The 17,759-nt window shown below is 51.6% G+C and overlaps 1 protein-coding gene across 2 annotated transcripts in view; it reads left to right on the top strand.

Annotated features, from left to right (window-relative positions):
* The first annotated feature begins 5,983 nt into the window (after positions 1 to 5,983).
* The window catches only part of LOC122391001 (solute carrier organic anion transporter family member 74D-like), a 34,395-nt gene continuing 22,619 nt past the window's right edge, over positions 5,984 to 17,759 (top strand). For both annotated transcript variants that reach the window (XM_043384513.1, XM_043384512.1), the window contains exon 1: positions 5,984 to 6,117. The gene's annotated coding sequence lies outside the window, so the exon portion shown is untranslated. The remainder of the gene's footprint in view (positions 6,118 to 17,759) is intronic.

Here is a 17,759-nt window from a genome sequence, read left to right as displayed (position 1 = left end):
CCTGTGGCGGTCATGAAAGAATTGTTTGTGTTTACTTAGGCATCGGCGGAAAAGGCATTCCAGAACACTGCTTGGCGACCGAAAATGTTTAACATAGAAAATGTTGCAATCGAAAACGTTTACCACATGGGTGAATACTGAATAAACAAAAAAAAATGTACCAATCATAACAGCATATGTGTAAGGTCATTTGACCTCAGTAGTCAATCTCATGCGTTCATTGCCACCAATTGCTGCTGTCAAGTAGGTATATGGTAAACAGCAAACACTAAATGGAAAAATAGCGTTTAGAGTCATTCGAAGCGCCTGAGATAAAGTGGCCGATAGCCGCTGGAACACCCAGTCGGAGTCGGCCGGTGCCCGGGTGCGGGCCATGCTCTCCACACCACAGAGCCGCCATGACAGCAGCGATTCTCAACATTGGTGTCGGTGGCCGTGACCGAACTTACCGGGGTCGGTAAGCCCGGGCTTAGTAGGGTCGGTAAGCCCGGTACAACAGAACTCTAAAGGACATCCCATACTGGCCGAGAAGGAAGGATTCGACTATGGACTATCGTCGACAACGGGTGTCTACTGGCAGTTGCTAATAACAGGCACAGTGCCATGCCCTGTTTCAGTGAGTAGATCCTTCGCTGCCCCGTTCCCCAGATATACTTTCTTGTCCACATCCCACAGCTCTATGGGATTCATGTGAAGACCCCGGCCACCCGTTCGTAACCCCAAAATAATGCCGATGCTCTTTACGTCGCCTCCAAGTCCTGGCAGACTGATGAGCCACTTTACCGTCCCGCATTAACTTTAAACCTCATCCATTCTTACTCATACAATACACCTCCCGTGTGTGTTGAGCATTTAATTGGGCATACAATTACTAAGGAGTATACTTGACCAGAGAACATATGTACGGTTCTCCAGGGTATTAGTCGTTGGTCGCTCGGCGGGCGGGAGGGCAACCAGTTCCGCCCCTGTATCGCATGACCCCTTGCTCCGCCCAGTTACGAACGAGCGTACTCCACGCCGCGTAGTAGCGTGGGGAGGGGAGGGTTAGAATGGTGGCATGTGTAGAGGCTAGAACCGGTTTCCACCGCCATGCCACCGCCCAGCGACATGGAACGGGGTCAGTGACCAGGGCGCAGGGAAAGGTCAGAGGTCGGCTATAACGTAGAGCTTTGTGTCTCCCTCCCCTCCGCGTGTAACGACCGCACGACAGCGGTCGGTCGCCGATCAGGCTTGACATGTCAAGGTCACCCGCAGTCAACGGGCTCAGAGGGTTGGTCGAGTGCGCGTCCGTGGCTGACGACAGTCTCGACCATGTGCTATGGTGCCGATAGACTAGCATGCGTAATAAGTTTTTGTTCAGTGCATATGGCTGCTGGGGTGTGTCATCTTGATATGATGCTTTGTAACGTCTATGATACGCTTAAAACCTCGCTGGCAGTTGCCGAGGGGGGGGGGAGGCGGGTGCCGCCTCCACATATTTATTTTTGTTGATAGCTGCGAGAGCTGAAATTTGGCAAGCCTTTGATTCAAGCTGAAACCTTTGATTCAAGCTGAATTTCTATGACAGCAGCTGTATTTTCACCCTCGCCCATGTTGGTGTTTTGCCAGCGTAAGGGGGGAGGAGGGTCCTTTGGACCCCTTTGCCGTTCAACCCCTGATCGAGCTAGAGCTTCGCGGAAAAGTGCGTGTTGCCCGTGACGAGAGGAGGCCGATGATACCCAATTTTAAGATCGTAGGTCATTGGTTGACAGGTCAAAAGTCTAAGTTGACAAAGTTGAGTTGACAGTTCAACAACTCAAAAGTCGGGGAATCGGGACCTGTTAGAGCTTCGTAAAGCGAAGCTGTTATAGGGTTTTGCGGGGTGCTGATCACGAATTTCAAGTTAGTTTTGATCACAGATGATGTTTTCGTGCATTTAGGCCCGGTCAGGTCAGGTCAGGTCACATGTTACGAGGGAACCAAAACTACTTCTTAAATGTTCAAACGGTTTCTAAATGCGAAATTAACTTCAAAATCTACCCCAGAAAAATGTAGAACTCGAAAGAGTGAACAGAGGTCATTAAAGGTCAGTGAACTGACTGACCTTCACGTGACCTGGAAACCCACTAGAATCCATGGGATCAACATCCTTTCACATGTTATATCGCTTAAAGCCACAAAAAGACAATAAAACGCGCTCTACTCGAAATACGCCAAAACGCGATTCCGGCCAAACATGGTCTCGGAAAATAGGTCACAAGTCAACGGTCTTTTAAGCCAGGGTCATACAAATTATAGGGTAGGCGTAATATTGATTAACTCGAGGGTACTGAAAGTTTCGTCGCAATCAGCCGCTTTTTGCGCGAGTTATTTGCGAAAAACTGAGGGTAGGAGGTCTGTTCGACACCCTCCTACAAGTGCGAAGGTTAAGGTCAGGCCGTTGACCAATGACGTCAAAAGTGAACCTCTGTAAGGTCCCAAAATGTCGCGACGTCGCAGCACCCTTCGTGCCAGGGGACTTTTCAACGGGGAATGAAGCTTATATGATCTACATAGCACTATCTCCCAGAGGCCTCACAACTTGTATGTAGCTATCTCGTATTTTTCTTAAGAGTCACCTGAAGTCAGGTCAGTCACGCAACCTCACGATTATTAGTCAATTGGGAAATATGAAAGCTGTTATTTTGGCGCCGGGAGCCATCTAAAGCTGTCTCAAGCGCATTAATTCGCGATTTTATACAATCTTAGCAAGCCCCAGCATTCACTTTTCCATTCTTAAAGTTAGGCGACTTCATTTATGACGTCACTAAGGTCACAGGAGTTTTCACCAAAAAGTCTCGATCAAATTGAGCCAGCGAGTCGTGAAGCCACCAGTGGACTTGTGAGGACCTACCGAATCGAAGAAGCGATATGACCTCCTTGAACCAGCCTCGTGGCCTGAGTGGCTCTGCCCTGACATGACCTGAGGTGAACACCTTAAATTGACCTCAACAAAAACAAAGCGTATACTATTCGACACGCTTGAGCATGCAAAACTCGATGGTGCCATTGTCTTGGCTCTGTAACCACTTATGGTAAAGTTGTTTACCAAAAACCGATCCCGCGACTTGGCCAGTACTTACTGACCTCAGAGTTAATCGGTTGACCTGAGACATTCAACTCGGGTACCAGTTGCTGCATCTCATACGACGCACCCGCTCAGTTTCATCCGCAAGGCGCTAGCTCAATTAGGGACAAAAAGACGGAGAGGGGTCGTAATCCCCCCCCCCCCCTCGGCCGGGGTGTTTGCAGAAAACCCAAAATTCCGTTGAGGATTAAGCACTGAAGTGATATATTATGATGCGAGAAGGTATAGTTCAAAACCAGTATGCACACGCGGGGATGTGAATGAAACTGTGTTTGAGGTATGCCTTTTTTATTATACATTCGATTTGCTTTAGTTATTAGTAAGAACAGATACAACCAAGAAGAGCGCCCCTGAAGAAAAGGTGGCGCACCGGCCGGGTGCGATTTTAAGGTCTAAGGTCAGTCGGGGACCTCTAAGTTCGGATCAAGCGCTGCATTTTAGGGGTAAAAAAATGGGGACAAAAAACTTCCCGATTTTGGTAGCATCGCCATGCTTTGTCACGGCACTCATCCACTCCCTCGGCCGAAATATTATTTCCTTTTGTATGAGTTCTGGCATAAATCCCGCCCATTATGCTACATGTTGTTTGCCATAAAAAACAATGCGTGTTGAGCTACGTTCTACGCAGTACGCACTAACCTAACCACCATCCCATCATCCACCACTAGCCACCATCCCGTTCTGTGCTCCCTTCACCCCACACGAATCAGCCGAGATACTATAGTCAGTCGGGCTAGCGCTATCCTATGCTCCCTTCCTGACTGCACAGCGCTAAAACCCAGAGCCGAGACTTCCCGAGCGCGACCTCTGACCCCACGCGGTCCGAAGGGTCGGCCGATGCCTGAGGGCGCGCCGCGCGCCGGCCACCCAGATAGCCTCTGCCGAGTCTCCCTTTCATACACCGTTTACTACGCACTCGATTCATTCATGATTCTGTGTTTACGCGTTCCTCTCGTTAGATGGCTCTACTGATGTCATAGGCGACCCCAGGAAGACTGCGGCCAGAATACCCCAAACGGCAGAAAATGGGGTTTTTGGTGAATATCTCGAAAAGTAGTTGGCATACAACGATGCAATTTCACAGTCTCGTGGTAAATGTGCATACACATAATTCGGGTTGATACTTATGCATTTGAACATTATATAGGACCAGATATGTCCGAAAAAGCAAAACCAACAAGACTTTTACTGGAGAACCGTACGTACGTTGAAGATAGATAATATGCATAACCTTCCAGAAACCGAGCAAAATGTTCACTCAATTTCGAAAATTATAGTATTGAGAAATAACCGTATGCTCACTATCTTTTAAAGTCTAAACTTGGCCTAAAATGAATGAATGAATATATTTTGGAAACGCTCCTTCTTCAGTTCTTAAATTAACAATATCATAGAGAAGCATACGGTTATTTCTCAATACTATTCAATCATGCTGCTCATTTTAGCACTTTGCCACCTTATGAGAATTTCGTAAATGGTTTAATATCATCCAGAGATAGCGCTTAATCTTACGAAGTGGAATAACTGCCAATATAGAGTAATTACAAACCCAAACACACCTACACAGATACATCTTCACTTCATAAATCTTACGCTCCAACACTTCTAGGGTCGTAAGCAGATGCTCCGGACTACGCTCCGCCCATAACCTCTAAGCTATACTCGACTGCACTGACTCACGTCGCGTGTGATCTCCGTTCCACCCCGCTTTGTCCAGTATATGACCTCATGTTTATTTATCATGGTCACCACGCGGAGCAGACGGTGCTATGATGCTCAGTATGGTTTGATATCTGAACGTGTACGGTCGCCGAGTGAACGGACGCTAGTGTATTTGGGTTTGTGTCTGATGTGGGGATGAATGCTGCCCAGTGAAACATTTTAGCACTCTGCCATTGACATTTTCCTATGAATCGAGCAAGCGCAGACTGCGTACGTTTCTTTTTTTATGTCACGGATGCTGTATATTCTGTTCGGAAATCCGTAGCGCTTCCTAGCTTAGCAATCCCTTTTCGATCATATTTAGGTGCTAAACACAATCAACATATAAACGCATATCCACCTACATCGAAAGGCATCCACCCCGTACGAACGTCGGGCGCCTCGGATGTTTGGGTCGTCACGCTCAGTCGCGTCGACCTCAAATTTTCAGACGGCCGAGACGCATTACCATGACCTTACCATTGGGCCGGAGTACGGGCTCGGTGCGCCGCGACTGTCACAACTGCGCCATAACCACTACGAACGAGAGGACACGACGGCGCGGGTCGCTACTTTTATCCTATTATAATATATAGCATTGCTGACAATATAATAAAAAAAGGGAATCAAAGAATGAAACTATGACCGAGATGAGGGCTAGCGGGATCTAATGCATTTTAGGAGCAATATTTTCAGTCGAGCTCACAATAAAAAAAAAAATAAAAAAAGACAAGTCCATCCCATTTCTCCCCCGTTGAGTGACGGGCGGCGGACAGACGACAAAAACGCCACCAGAAGAGCGCCACCTTTCGTCATCGGCGGACCGATATTTGCTCTCCGCTCAGTTCGCACAAACACATAGCCGGCGCGAGTTCGGCACCCGGCTGCATACCTACCGCCTCCGTGCCGCTGTGCACGGCGCTGCCGGTATCCAGTCAAGGTCAATGTCAAGCTGCGCCGGCGGCACCGCACCTGGACGGGCCCAGCTGGCGCGGCGCCTCGCCGACGCACGCCGCCACCGCCGTCGGCGTCCCGCCGACTGGGCCTGCCACACGCTTCGATCGACGGACCGACCGACGCGACGGGGCCGAGCGGCCGGCGCCGCCGCCTGCGGGTGGGGGAGGCGCGCCAGCTGGCGCCGGTCGGCCGCCGCGCCGCCCCGCGCCGCCGCTAGTGAAACCCGCGCGCGCCGTGGTGCTGGTCGCAGGTCGGGCGGCGCTGTGTCATCCCGACGCTCGGAGCTCTCTCACGCTCGCGCGCTACTGTGGGAGGCGACACAGACGACAGAGGCGGGCACGCTTCGGGCAGAGGTGAGTCATGCCTGGTCGTGCCGAGCGCGGTCGTCGGTTGTAGCGGGAACGCCACAGCCGGCGGCCGCCCCCGTCTGTCGCTGCCGGCACTCGCCTCTCCCCACCGCCACCGACGCGACAGACAGAGTCGTCCCTGCCCGGCGGCATTACGACCGCCGCGGGGGTCCGAGTGCTCCGGGAACCGCAGACCCGCGGGCGCTCCTCACCGCCTCCGTCCCTCCCTGTCACCGTGCGTGCGGCAGCCGTTTGGTCGTGTTGTGGCGCGTGCGTCGTCGTCGGTACCCTGTGTATTTATAGCTACAGTGGAAGGCCTGCGTCGCTGCGTGTGCCTCAAAGAATCGATGACATTAACGATGCACTACGCTTTTACACATCCCACGGTAGCTCAAATACGCGTCTCTACGAATATCAACGAACACAAACAGGCCGGCCTTATCAACTCCATATCTACCGGCAAAAATAACACCTCACTGAAAAAGCGCCCTTGTTCCTCTGTTGGCCACAATGGGCGTTTGTTTCCGTGGCACCTACACCACACCGTCCACCGGTGGCAGTGTTTCAGAACCCACCGTGACCTTGTTGCCGGTCGCGTGCCGGTCCGCGGCACGCCAGTTCGGCACGTACCGCTGCCGTCTCCGGCGCGGAAGGAGAGACGACCGGCTCGAGCGCACGACACACGGCCCGGTCTGCCGTGTGAATGGCGCCGGGACCCGCAGTTGTGTCACCGACACAGCGGAAACACGCCCGCGCTATCGTGCCGGCCCGCTTCATGGTTCACGAGCCTAATAGCGGTACAGGTTTTTTTTTTGCGTTTCCGCCGCCGACTGCAGCGGCGAATCGGAAACTGTAATTGGACTTTTTTGTGGTTATTATCGTAATTGTGTGTTTTAACCGATGCTCTTTATCTAAAAAGTAAATATTTAAGCATCATTCTCTTTTCCGCTAACTGTACGGACTGAAGTAAACTCGCAATGAAAGGCACAGAAAAACTTTGATTTACGTCTGAACTAATAAGCCTAATTTATGGTTCTCTCACAATCTCAACATTTATAGGAGCCCCAAATTGACATTAGCTTCAGAAGTTTACGATTAGCCATTCTGACATGCAAACTTTTTATGTGCAATATGCATAAGAAAGGAATGAACAGTGAGCACGTCACTTAATCGCAATCAGCAAAAGAAAATCATATAATAGTAAAAAAAAAAAAAAATGCGGAATGATAGATATTTTGATACATTAGGCTTGACTACCAATTCGCTCCCTTTTCATGCAATATTTATTGTAGGCATTGAGCAACGTTAAATCTGCGACCAGCACGGTGGCGATATTTCTTCATCTTCCCCCTGTTCCCGCGGGCGTCTCCCTGACACTGACCTTGGATGACCTGCGGAACAGATCGGGCTAGCACCGGCTCCGGCGCCCCTGCCAACACCCCGCCGCCCCCGGCAGCACGCTGCCAGAGCTGCCAGCTCGGCGTGGGTGACCTCAGACTCCCTGGTGCGTACGGCACATTTGTCTGTCAAACACATCTGCTGTGCAGGCCGCCGGAGCACCCAGGGATGCACAGCGGTATGAAAATACTACCTCCAAAGAAAACACAGTCCTGCAGTTTACTCCAGATGGGGTGTCGCAAATTTATCGGCCATGACTATTCCTCGAGTCGTGACTGCTCGCTGTCCCGCAGGATGGCATGGGTTCTTTCTTGTGTAACGTTCGGTGCAAGAATGCCGCTTTTTATTTGAGCATGAGCAAGGCCCTAAAACATAGAGCATGAGGGTCGCTTTTACAGCTGCTTTAAAAAAAACTCGGTCATGTATTATTGATATTGCGCTACCTCCTGCAAGTGTATCCCCAGGACCTATTTTTCCAACTTCAATTAGCCTAACGAGAAAATCTTGCTAAACTGGACTCACCCAAGCCGGACGCCGGAGCACCAAACATTACCCACAACTGATCAGCTGCTCGAGGCGCGCGGCTGACCGGCCGGCCGTGCCGCACTCAGCGGCGGCGGAGTCTCGGTGGCGGCTCGGCGGACTCGGCGGCGGCCCGGTAGCCTCCCGTGTCGGACGGAGGCTCGGCGCCGCCGGCGGCGTGCCGGCCGGTTTTTGTGCGTCACAGCCGGCGCGGCGGCGGCGGCGACTGCTGGGTGGCCTCACCTCCCCTCCCCTCCCCGCCGCCAGCCGAGCCCCGCCCCGCGCCTCCGGCCCGGAGCGGGCGACGTTTTTGCGACGGCTCGTCAGCGAGAGACTCGCTCTCATCTTTGGAGCCGTTCGTCCGTCCGTCCGACCATGTCCGTTCAACACACCGTCCGTCCGCCTGGATACCAAGGTAGACGGCACGGAAGGCTGTTCGACGCTCGATTTTGGCGCAGCGATGAGGCATGCAGTGACGCTACCCACTTCTAAGCCCGGTCATGTGAATTGTAAAGTCACCGAACTATAGAAAAACCTCCTCAATACCTGCACGATAAACTGTAGGGCCTATATATCGGTTGATTTGGTACGATAGCAACTGCCCAGCTCCTTTCAATGTCACCAAATTACCGGTACCCATGACATAAGAGGATTTACCACAAACGAGTTTTCTCAGAAATGTGGTTACCCTGATATTCTCGGAAAATAGCCGGCACCGCCGGGAGTGATGGTTATCAAGACATGTTCCAGGCCTGCAGTTCAGCGGTCATGCTTGTCTGATGTTTTGACCGTGTTGTCTCGGCTGGCTCGCGACAGAATGTCCCTGCCGGACATACCAGACTGAGGCTATCTCTATTGCGAGTGGCCACCCTCCTCAACAGACGTGGCCGAGGGTACGCGACCTTCCATTAGATGTGGCGATAGGTAGCCATGCATTTCACTAGACATGGCGTTCCTATCGGTCCTCCACCAGATGCGACACACCCGGTCAACATTCCTTTGATTACCGCCGCCTCAGCACACCTGCTTGCTGGGTAAATGCAAACCTTTAGCTGCATAGCTCAGCGTTGTGAGCTGCACACAATGATCGGCCTTGGTCGTATGTCACATTGTTATATTCGCGTTTCTAATACCGGGAACATTTTGGTATACGGTAGATAAGAATCAGTTTATTTGAGGCATTTCGACGTGTAAATGCAGCAACGTATTAATCATAACCATCGGTAGAGGACAGACATATTCGCTAGCAATCCTGGGAATGGCTGCTAATTACTACATGAGATCATCAACATCATTACCCCATCATTACCAGCGTTAGCCCTACTGACAAATACCCCTGTTCTTGGGCAATAACTTCTTGCTCTTGAGCACAATACGGAGTGATGTCATAAATCTCAGGCAGGTGCATTGCTGAGCATCGCGTGAGGGCCGCGACATATTGTCAACGAGCAGCACACAGAAGCGCAGCACGACACGGCATATTTGCCAATTGTTTTATTATGTACAACAAAAACGGGGTGCCTGACTAAACAGTCGACACTGGTCACTGCCCGGCACTAGCAGCGCTGTCCAGCAAAAGAAGCGATTCAGGTTACTGAATATGATTTTGGAAATTACAAAGTTACAGCATCTTACCAAAAACAAAAACAAAAATCATGTAACATGCACATCAAGTGGAAAATCATTTCAAACCAAAATCGCACCAACTGGCAGGTAGTAACAAGGACTGGGGGCAGCAATGTTCGGCGGGTACCATGCATTTGCGGTCAATGGCGCATGTTTGTGGCATTTATTGAAGGACACGATAAGTCATGCCACTTATAACCATCCGCGGATTCATGGCCAGTTGAAATCGGATCGCGCCGGCTCTAAATGGCTGTATGTTAGTTGTTTGTCGCGTCGAACAGAGACGGACCGAGACACGGTACCTACAGCACGCCATCTGTATCGGCGCGGCCATCGGGCGCGTTCCCACTGACTGAGTTTGGCACAGCCCCGCTGACTGCAACTCAATCCGGCTACAGCACAGAAAGACTGCACTGAGCGACCTGCACCAAGGCCGAGCCAGCGCGCGTACGCTGCGTAATCCGCCTGCTGCTTCAGTTGGTTGAATGAAAGACCAGCCAATCTCGGGTCCTTTCGGCGGCCTCTCGCCGATATGCTGTCGGCGAACGCCGTGATCGGTTGCCACGCGGATACGGAGGAGGACGCGTCCCGGGTCCGGGGAGAGAGAGAGAGGCTGACTCGGTGGCTCCACACGACTGACGTCATCGGCTGGTTCCACCCTGTCTGTAGTCACGGGTCCTCCGACAGAAGTGGCCGAAAAGGACCGGCGCTACGCCTCTCGGAGGTGTCGAGAGATAGAGAGAGCGGGTCCCGTCTGAGAGGCGGCCGAATATGGAAACGTCGGACGGCGACCGGCTGACTTATGTAAGGCCATCTGAAGGCTCACCATCTGAAGGTCTGACGCCAGTGGCACTGTGAAGCGGACATGGAATTCGGACTGGGGAGATGCGTTGCCACTCGTGGGGCGTTTCACTTTTGTGAGCAGCGCCAAAGACAATGCAGCGTTGCTGGCGCTCTTGCCATTCCAGCGTCGAAAGTTTCAGTTAGAACATACCGCCCATGCCGAACATCGTTCAGCAGCAAAGCATCGTTATCGAATCTCCTCACTGTGCCGTCACCAAGCACCCTCCTTCCACGCCCCTCCTCTCTCTGGCCTGTGCCGAAAGGCCACCAAAGTGCGTCGAACGCTGGGCCGTCGGTAGAGCCCCACGCACACAGGAACCCATCACACGCACACGGACACGCCGATGGCCTCGACCAGTCCGGAACACAGGGGCGGTGAAAGCGGCGCACCCGTACCGTGTGTAGACGAAAGTGACGCGGCGGCACTCGGCAGCGAAAGGCGGACAGGCGGCCGCTCCCGCTCGGAGCTGACCCGCCCTCTGCCCTCATACCCCGCCCCTCTGTCCTGCCGTGACCCCCTTCCTGACCCGCAGCGTCCCATGTAAATGGCGTGCGGCACTGACCCGGCGCGACCCGTCCGCCGCACCTGGCGCTTCCGCCTGTCACCCGGCTACTGCGGGTGGCGACCGTCACCGACTGCGTGTCACAGAAATGTGATGGATCACCGAGAGACCACTGCCGGTGGACGGACCAATCCGGTGGGTTTCGAGGTAACCGTCCGACCAGGTGGAGAGCGAGCTCACTAACTTCACCTCCTCAGATTTTAGAGAAGTGCATCTCCAATGGGATCAGACATTTGACCGTAACAGGACATAAAATTTCATGCGTAAACATGCATGGAATCTTAATATACTTTATGCAGACAGCCACTCAAATCAAGCTAGGCGGTACTTTTCAGGCAAGCAAGCAGTCATCCGGCGCGTGCAGTGCGTACTGCTCAGACATAATCATCGCCGTCACAACTAATAGCTGAGCAGCTGAGACGCTTTGACGAAAATTTGACAGGCGTCCGGCTATTCGTTGGCCGATCATCCCCGTACGGGCCGGCTGGAGAGGCCTAATGGCTCAGCTGAGGTACGACGGGTCAGATGGGACAGATGAGGTCCGATGGGTCAGATGGGTCAGCTGAGATACGATGGGTCAGATGGGTCAGCTGAGGTCAGGTCAGATGGGTCGGATGGGTGAGCTGAGATACGATGGGTCAGATGGGTCAGCTGAGGTCAGGTCAGATGGGTCGGATGGGTGAGCTGAGATACGATGGGTCAGATGGGTCAGATGAGGTCCGATGGGTTAGCTGAGGTCAGATGGGTGAGCTGAGGTCCGTTGGGTCAGCTGGGTGAGCTGAGGTACGAGGGGTTGTGAGCTCGTCCCTCCGCGCCACGGTTCCGCGAACGGTGACTCGCGCGGAAGACGAGGTATAGTTGAAGGTCAAGGGTACTGAATGTTCGCATCGCATGACATGAGTTATGTAAAACAGTAGTTCATGCGTTTTTTTTTTTTGCATTTCTACTTTAACAATCGTTTTTTTATCAATCGTACTCTCAGGTTTCCAGTTACCTATATATACCAGCCTATCGTTTCAGGCATGGCATTTTTTCTTTAGCAAAAATTGGAAACACGTTGCACACGTGCCATAAAGAGATCCTCGTAAATGAGAAACACAGAACAACAATATCAACTTCCCTTAAAGTTCTCTTGCTTACTTTCACATGTTTTATGGTCAGTTTATCTTCACCAAAACGTGGTTGACTCAAGCGCCGAGTAAGAAATAGTAAGAAAACCGAGTGATATACCTGCTAGCTACGGCTATAGTAAGACAAACATCCTAGGGTAACACATTAGCATTGAGTAACAACGGTATGCAAGACAAAGTGACAAACAAGGCCGATGCATAAAACAACAGCGACCCAGTTTCATAAATACTCACGGGGTTTGTCTCTGCGGAGGTTCAAGACCAGACCTTGGCATTGGAAGGTGAAAGGTAAACTGAAGGATATTATAATGCGTCGGTTTTCCCCATGGGTTGCATGGGCTCACATACATAATCCAAAGACAAGGAGTTACGCATTTATTTGTGTCGGGATCGTACGTTTGTGTTGGCTGATACAGCTCACTGACTAGCTTACATCTACACACTTATAGGTTCGGGGGGGGGGGGGGGCATTGGGTGCATTTAGCAGCTAGCTGTCCCACAGCGTCCGCACAGTTTTTTTACCATAAAGAAAAAAAGTTGAGAAAAAAACACGAATTGCACAACCATGAGCATGCAATGATCAGAAAGCGAAGGCTCATGAGTTTTTTTATAATTTAGGAAAGCTTCGCAAATGCAATACTTCTTATCCGGTAGTTAGTTAACCCATCAGTACCTATCGGTAGCCTGTTCACAGCACATTTCGTTTAATGAATGTCAGCTTCTTCGGCCAAGCAATTTGCCGTCGAAATGAAGACGTTGGGTGGAAAGGCAGATTTATAAAAATTGTAAGGAAATAAAAGCTCATTAACAGATATTTTATAACATTCTCCTGATTAGACCTTCCTGACCGGTATCCAAATTTTCCGAACCGGCAAAATATTTTTCAGCGACGATGTCGGTAGGCTGTATAAAATGCGTGTGAAAAACCTGCACACTGTAAGACATAAATAGCTTATCAGAGCTACATCAAGCTGTCCAGTGTCTCACTGAAAAATCACAAGTCTCCTCGAGCTCCCTCTCACTCCCCCTCCCCTGGCTCTCACCTGGCCTCGCAGCTGCCTGCTATGACCTGTGCCGCGCCGCTCTCCGGTACCTGCCCCGCCTGACCTTCAGGACTCCCCGGCTGGCGCGGGGTCGGGGACCCCCGGCTCACCTGCACCCCGCCCCATCGGCCAGCACCGGAGGCGAATGCGCCCATCCAGCACTGTTGCAACAGCGGGCTGGAATTACCGGCTACCCATAGAGCGGCTCGCTGAATGTTTATCAAACGTCGTCACAGCGCACCCCCTCCTCGATATGAACGAGGCAGGGACTGATGGGGTCCTCTCCTCGTCCGCCCGTCGCACACTGGGCCGATCGCCAGGTCTAGCACGACATGGGTAAAAAATCGAACTTTGTGGATGTGCAATGAAACCTATACCAATTTGTTCAAAAATGATCATACTACATTGCTGTGGTCTTTGTTTTCCAACACAATTGCTATTTCATGGCGAAAACTCAGCTTAAACACGAACTTCGGAATCGTTTGGACCGAACTCGTCCCCCGCACTCTTCGACAACGTATCTTTGATCCACGAAAACAATCACAATTTGAGGAGGAATTCCACATTTATATACATCAAACGATAGCTCCGGGTCTGTAGAACACACATAACCACATGAAAATGGCGAACTCTTACTTGGTTATGATGTATTGGCACCGCAAAGATTTAAAGACGAAAATATAATTTCACATAATTGATGTCACACACAAATAGACTTTTAAAAAAAGTACCGCGGAGTACCGCTTCGAAAATCTCGCTACATGTCAATGATTCATTGCACTACAAGATCCAACAGTCATTTTTTGCGACTTTTTGCGACTTTGGATGTAGCAGCCAAACATCAACCCGCGCCGGACCGGTGCTCGGCGTCAAACGCGCCGGGCCGGGAGATGTTGATTGAACACTCCCCTTCTAACTCGGCTCTTGGGCCACATAGCGACACGTAGTAAGTGGCATTCGAAAGAGCGCCCGAAATTCCAGATGGAGTAATTAGTCATTTCTAGGTCAGGTCAAAGGTCACGTCACCAGAGGTCATCAAAGGTAAAATGTTGCATATATCAACATTTCTCGAAAACCGGCCCTTACCTCGGGGACCAATAGAGCTACATCGTCGCGGAAAAGTGCATTCAATTGCTCTTTTAGCGGTCTTTCTGAAATAAGCCCTCACATTTGGCTTTACCCTCGCTATTTCATGGCGTTTTTCCTAGTGGTGTTTTTCCAGCCGCGAACGTTTAGAAGGGGTCCGTTGGACCCCCCCCCCCCCCGCCGTTTCGCCCCTGATCGAGCTAGAGCTTCGCGGAAAAGACGAGCGTGTTGCCCGTGACAAGAGGAAGATGATGATACCTAATTGTAAGGTCCTAGGTCATCGGTTGACCTTCCAGGTCAGGTCAATGACCCAAAAGTCAGGAAAATCGGGACCTGTTAGAACGCCGTAAAGGGTGACTGCTATGGGTTTTTCTCCGTTCCGCTGCGCTTGCAAATGCATGACTGATGAATATGGGTCTGTGTATTCGTACGTTTGTACACCCGTCATGCACTTTGGGTGCAGATTACGCTTACACAGCCAGCAATGCATGGAAACACAGTACCACAGGCGGCGGCGGGGTGGCGGTGGACAATCGGAAAGACAAGAACGCTGAACAATGTGTAGGATCAGTGTTCGCGGCACGGCGTGGGCGCACAGACTGAGCCAATAGTGTTGGAGCCACACGGCAGGTGTCGCTGCAGTGGCGCCCGCGGACAGAGAAAGTTTTTGCCGCACGACCCCGTAGGTGTCGCTCGTCAAATGCATTTCTCCGTTCCGCTGCGCTTGCAAATGCATGACTGATGAATATGGGTCTGTGTATTCGTACGTTTGTACACCCGTCATGCACTTTGGGTGCAGATTACGCCCAACACGCGGCACGGCGTGGGCGCACAGACTGAGCCAATAGTGTTGGAGCCACACGGCAGGTGTCGCTGCAGTGGCGCCCGCGGACAGAGAAAGTTTTTGCCGCACGACCCCGTAGGTGTCGCTCGTCAAATGCATTTTGGGTGCTGATCACGAATATAATGTTATTTACGATCATAGATGATGTCTTCATACATTTAGGCCAGGTCGGGTCAGGTCAGGTCAGGTCAACCAGTAAGGGTTTTGCCGGGTATTTGCAGTAGGTGGACACCGCCTCTGACAGCTTTGTAACATGTTACGAAGGCACCAAAGCCACATAGTAAATGTTCAAATGGTTGCTAGATTCGAATTCAGCTCCAAAAACTAGCCTAGAAACATGTAAAACTCGAAAAAGTGAACCAAGGTCATTAAAGGTCAATGACCTTACCTGACCTTCTGGTGACCTTGACACCCACCCTAATGCATGGGAGCAACATAATATCCCATGTTTGAACGCTTTAAACCAAGAAAAGACTGCAAACCCGCGGCTAATGCGAGCCGACATACTCTGAATCGCGATTCCGGTCAAACATGGTCTCGAAAGAAGGTCACAGGTCAAAGATCATTAAAGTCAGGGTCATGAAATTTTCAGGTTAACTGTAAAAGTAGTTATCGCGAGGGCACTGAAAGTTTCGTTGCGATCGGCCGCTTTTTACGCGAATTACTCGCGAAAAACCAAGGGTTCCGTTCGAAGATTCAGGCCCCGTCGCGCTAGAATGGCATATCGGCCCACTGTGCGTCGGGAGCCAGACTACCTTGACCCGCGCCCGGTCTACGGCAGGCCGGCGTGCTCTATCAGGCCGGGGTCTGAGGGGCCAGTGTCGCTCCGTACCATTCCCGACTGTGCCTCACCGGGCTGCAAGTACGCAGTCAATCCCCAACCTCTCCCTGCGCTACGCAGTGGCGACCCGCCGTCCCACCGACCTCGGCATGCAGATCGCCCCGCTGGGCGCCCCGCCACCGAGCCCACAGAGCCTGCTCGCGTAGGACACCCGCTTAAAGGGACCCTCCCACCTTCAAAAAAGTTTATGAATTGGCATGAAAGTGATGTCGCTCGGTTCAGAAAGAGCGAAAACGAATATCTACCAAATTTCACCGAAAAATATTCACCGGTTTTCAAGATATTAGACTTTTACTTTTGTTTACTTTTTTGGGATCTCCGCTGTTTCTAGCGACTTTATTTAAGAAGTGCGGCGTTTGCGGCAGATGTTGCGCGCAAATAGCATATACCACCGCGTGCTACAAAACGTTTTAGTCAAACATTTAAAAATCGTTAGATATTTGCGCTGACGTCACACATTCAGAGGGGTATTCCTAAGCATTAGCCCCTCTGAATCAAAATGCTGCAATTTTGAAATTCAATATTTCCGATTTTGTATTTGTATTTATTGAAACCGTCAACAGGCACAAAACCCAATAAAAGACGGAGTTAAAAAGTAAAAGCACAAATAACACTAATAAAAAATGCCACATTTATGTACAGGGCTCACCGAGAGCTAAGAAACGCCAATACACACTTCCTAAAAGATGTTCAACATTCTAATTCTAAATTCTAAATTCTAAAAGATGTTCTAAAAGATGTTCAAAAGAAAGTTCAACACAACGCACTGCTCTCTCCCGCGCAGGTAGGACTCGAACCACCGAAGAGCAGCACCCGACAGATGGTAGGAATTTTGGAGTTTGTGAAGGAGAAGAGAATGGTTAACACTGGTGAAAGCCGATGAGAAATCTGTATAAATGACATCAGTCTGGAGTCCCTCGGCAATCGAGTCCCACACACGCTTAACAAGGCAGGCAAGGTTGGTGTTGCAGGAACGACGGGGGATGAATCCGTGCTGAGCCGGGGAAATAACTGGTGACACGTGGTGCAGCAGCTGGTCACATGTGATGCGCTCAAGGATTTTAGGACAGATAGGTAGGAGGGAAATTGGCATTTAAGGCATGGCAGATTTAAGGCATTTCTCGATGTTGCGAGTGCCGAAACCGGTAATTGTGAGCCAGGGACCCCATTTTGGCTATCTCAACTCAAATCTAATGTTAAGGTGGGAGGGTCCCTTTAACTATCCAGCCGGCTCGCAGAACGCCCGCCGAACTATCCAGCCGGCTCGCCGGGCGCCCGCCGATCTCCGCGACCAACTGCGGGCCCGCCTGAGGCGCGTGGAGACGCGCGGCGCAGCCCGCTGCAGCGGCGGGCCGTGACCATGAATTTGCAGCCGGCGTGGGCACTGTGGCCACGTGTCCGACCGGCTCGGCTGCCACCGCTGCGGCGACCGGCCGGCAGCGTCGCCAGGACCCGAGCGTAAAACCGGCCGCCGCGCCGGCCCCAGCCTGTTGTAAACCGGACCCCTGACCTTCTCATGCCTCGACAGAGCGTGAAATTCCGCCGACCCGACGGCTCCCCTCGCCGGACCGACGACCGGCGCGGCGGCTGGCCACTCCCGTCGCGTGAGGATGGAGAAGTGCGGATGACAGAGATCGACGAGTTTTGCCGCAGCTACCAGTGTTCGCCACGGGCCGGGCCAGCCCAACGGGCCATGGGCCGGGCTGGGCTACGGGCTGGGCCGGGCCCCCAAATATCATTAGTTAACGGGCT

This window comes from Amphibalanus amphitrite, unplaced genomic scaffold (genome assembly GCF_019059575.1).
Source record: "Amphibalanus amphitrite isolate SeventyFive unplaced genomic scaffold, NRLGWU_Aamphi_draft 000418F_arrow, whole genome shotgun sequence".
Lineage (NCBI taxonomy): Eukaryota > Metazoa > Arthropoda > Thecostraca > Balanomorpha > Balanidae > Amphibalanus > Amphibalanus amphitrite.
Note: the sequence above shows the minus strand (reverse complement) of the source record. Positions and strands in the feature narration are given on the sequence as shown.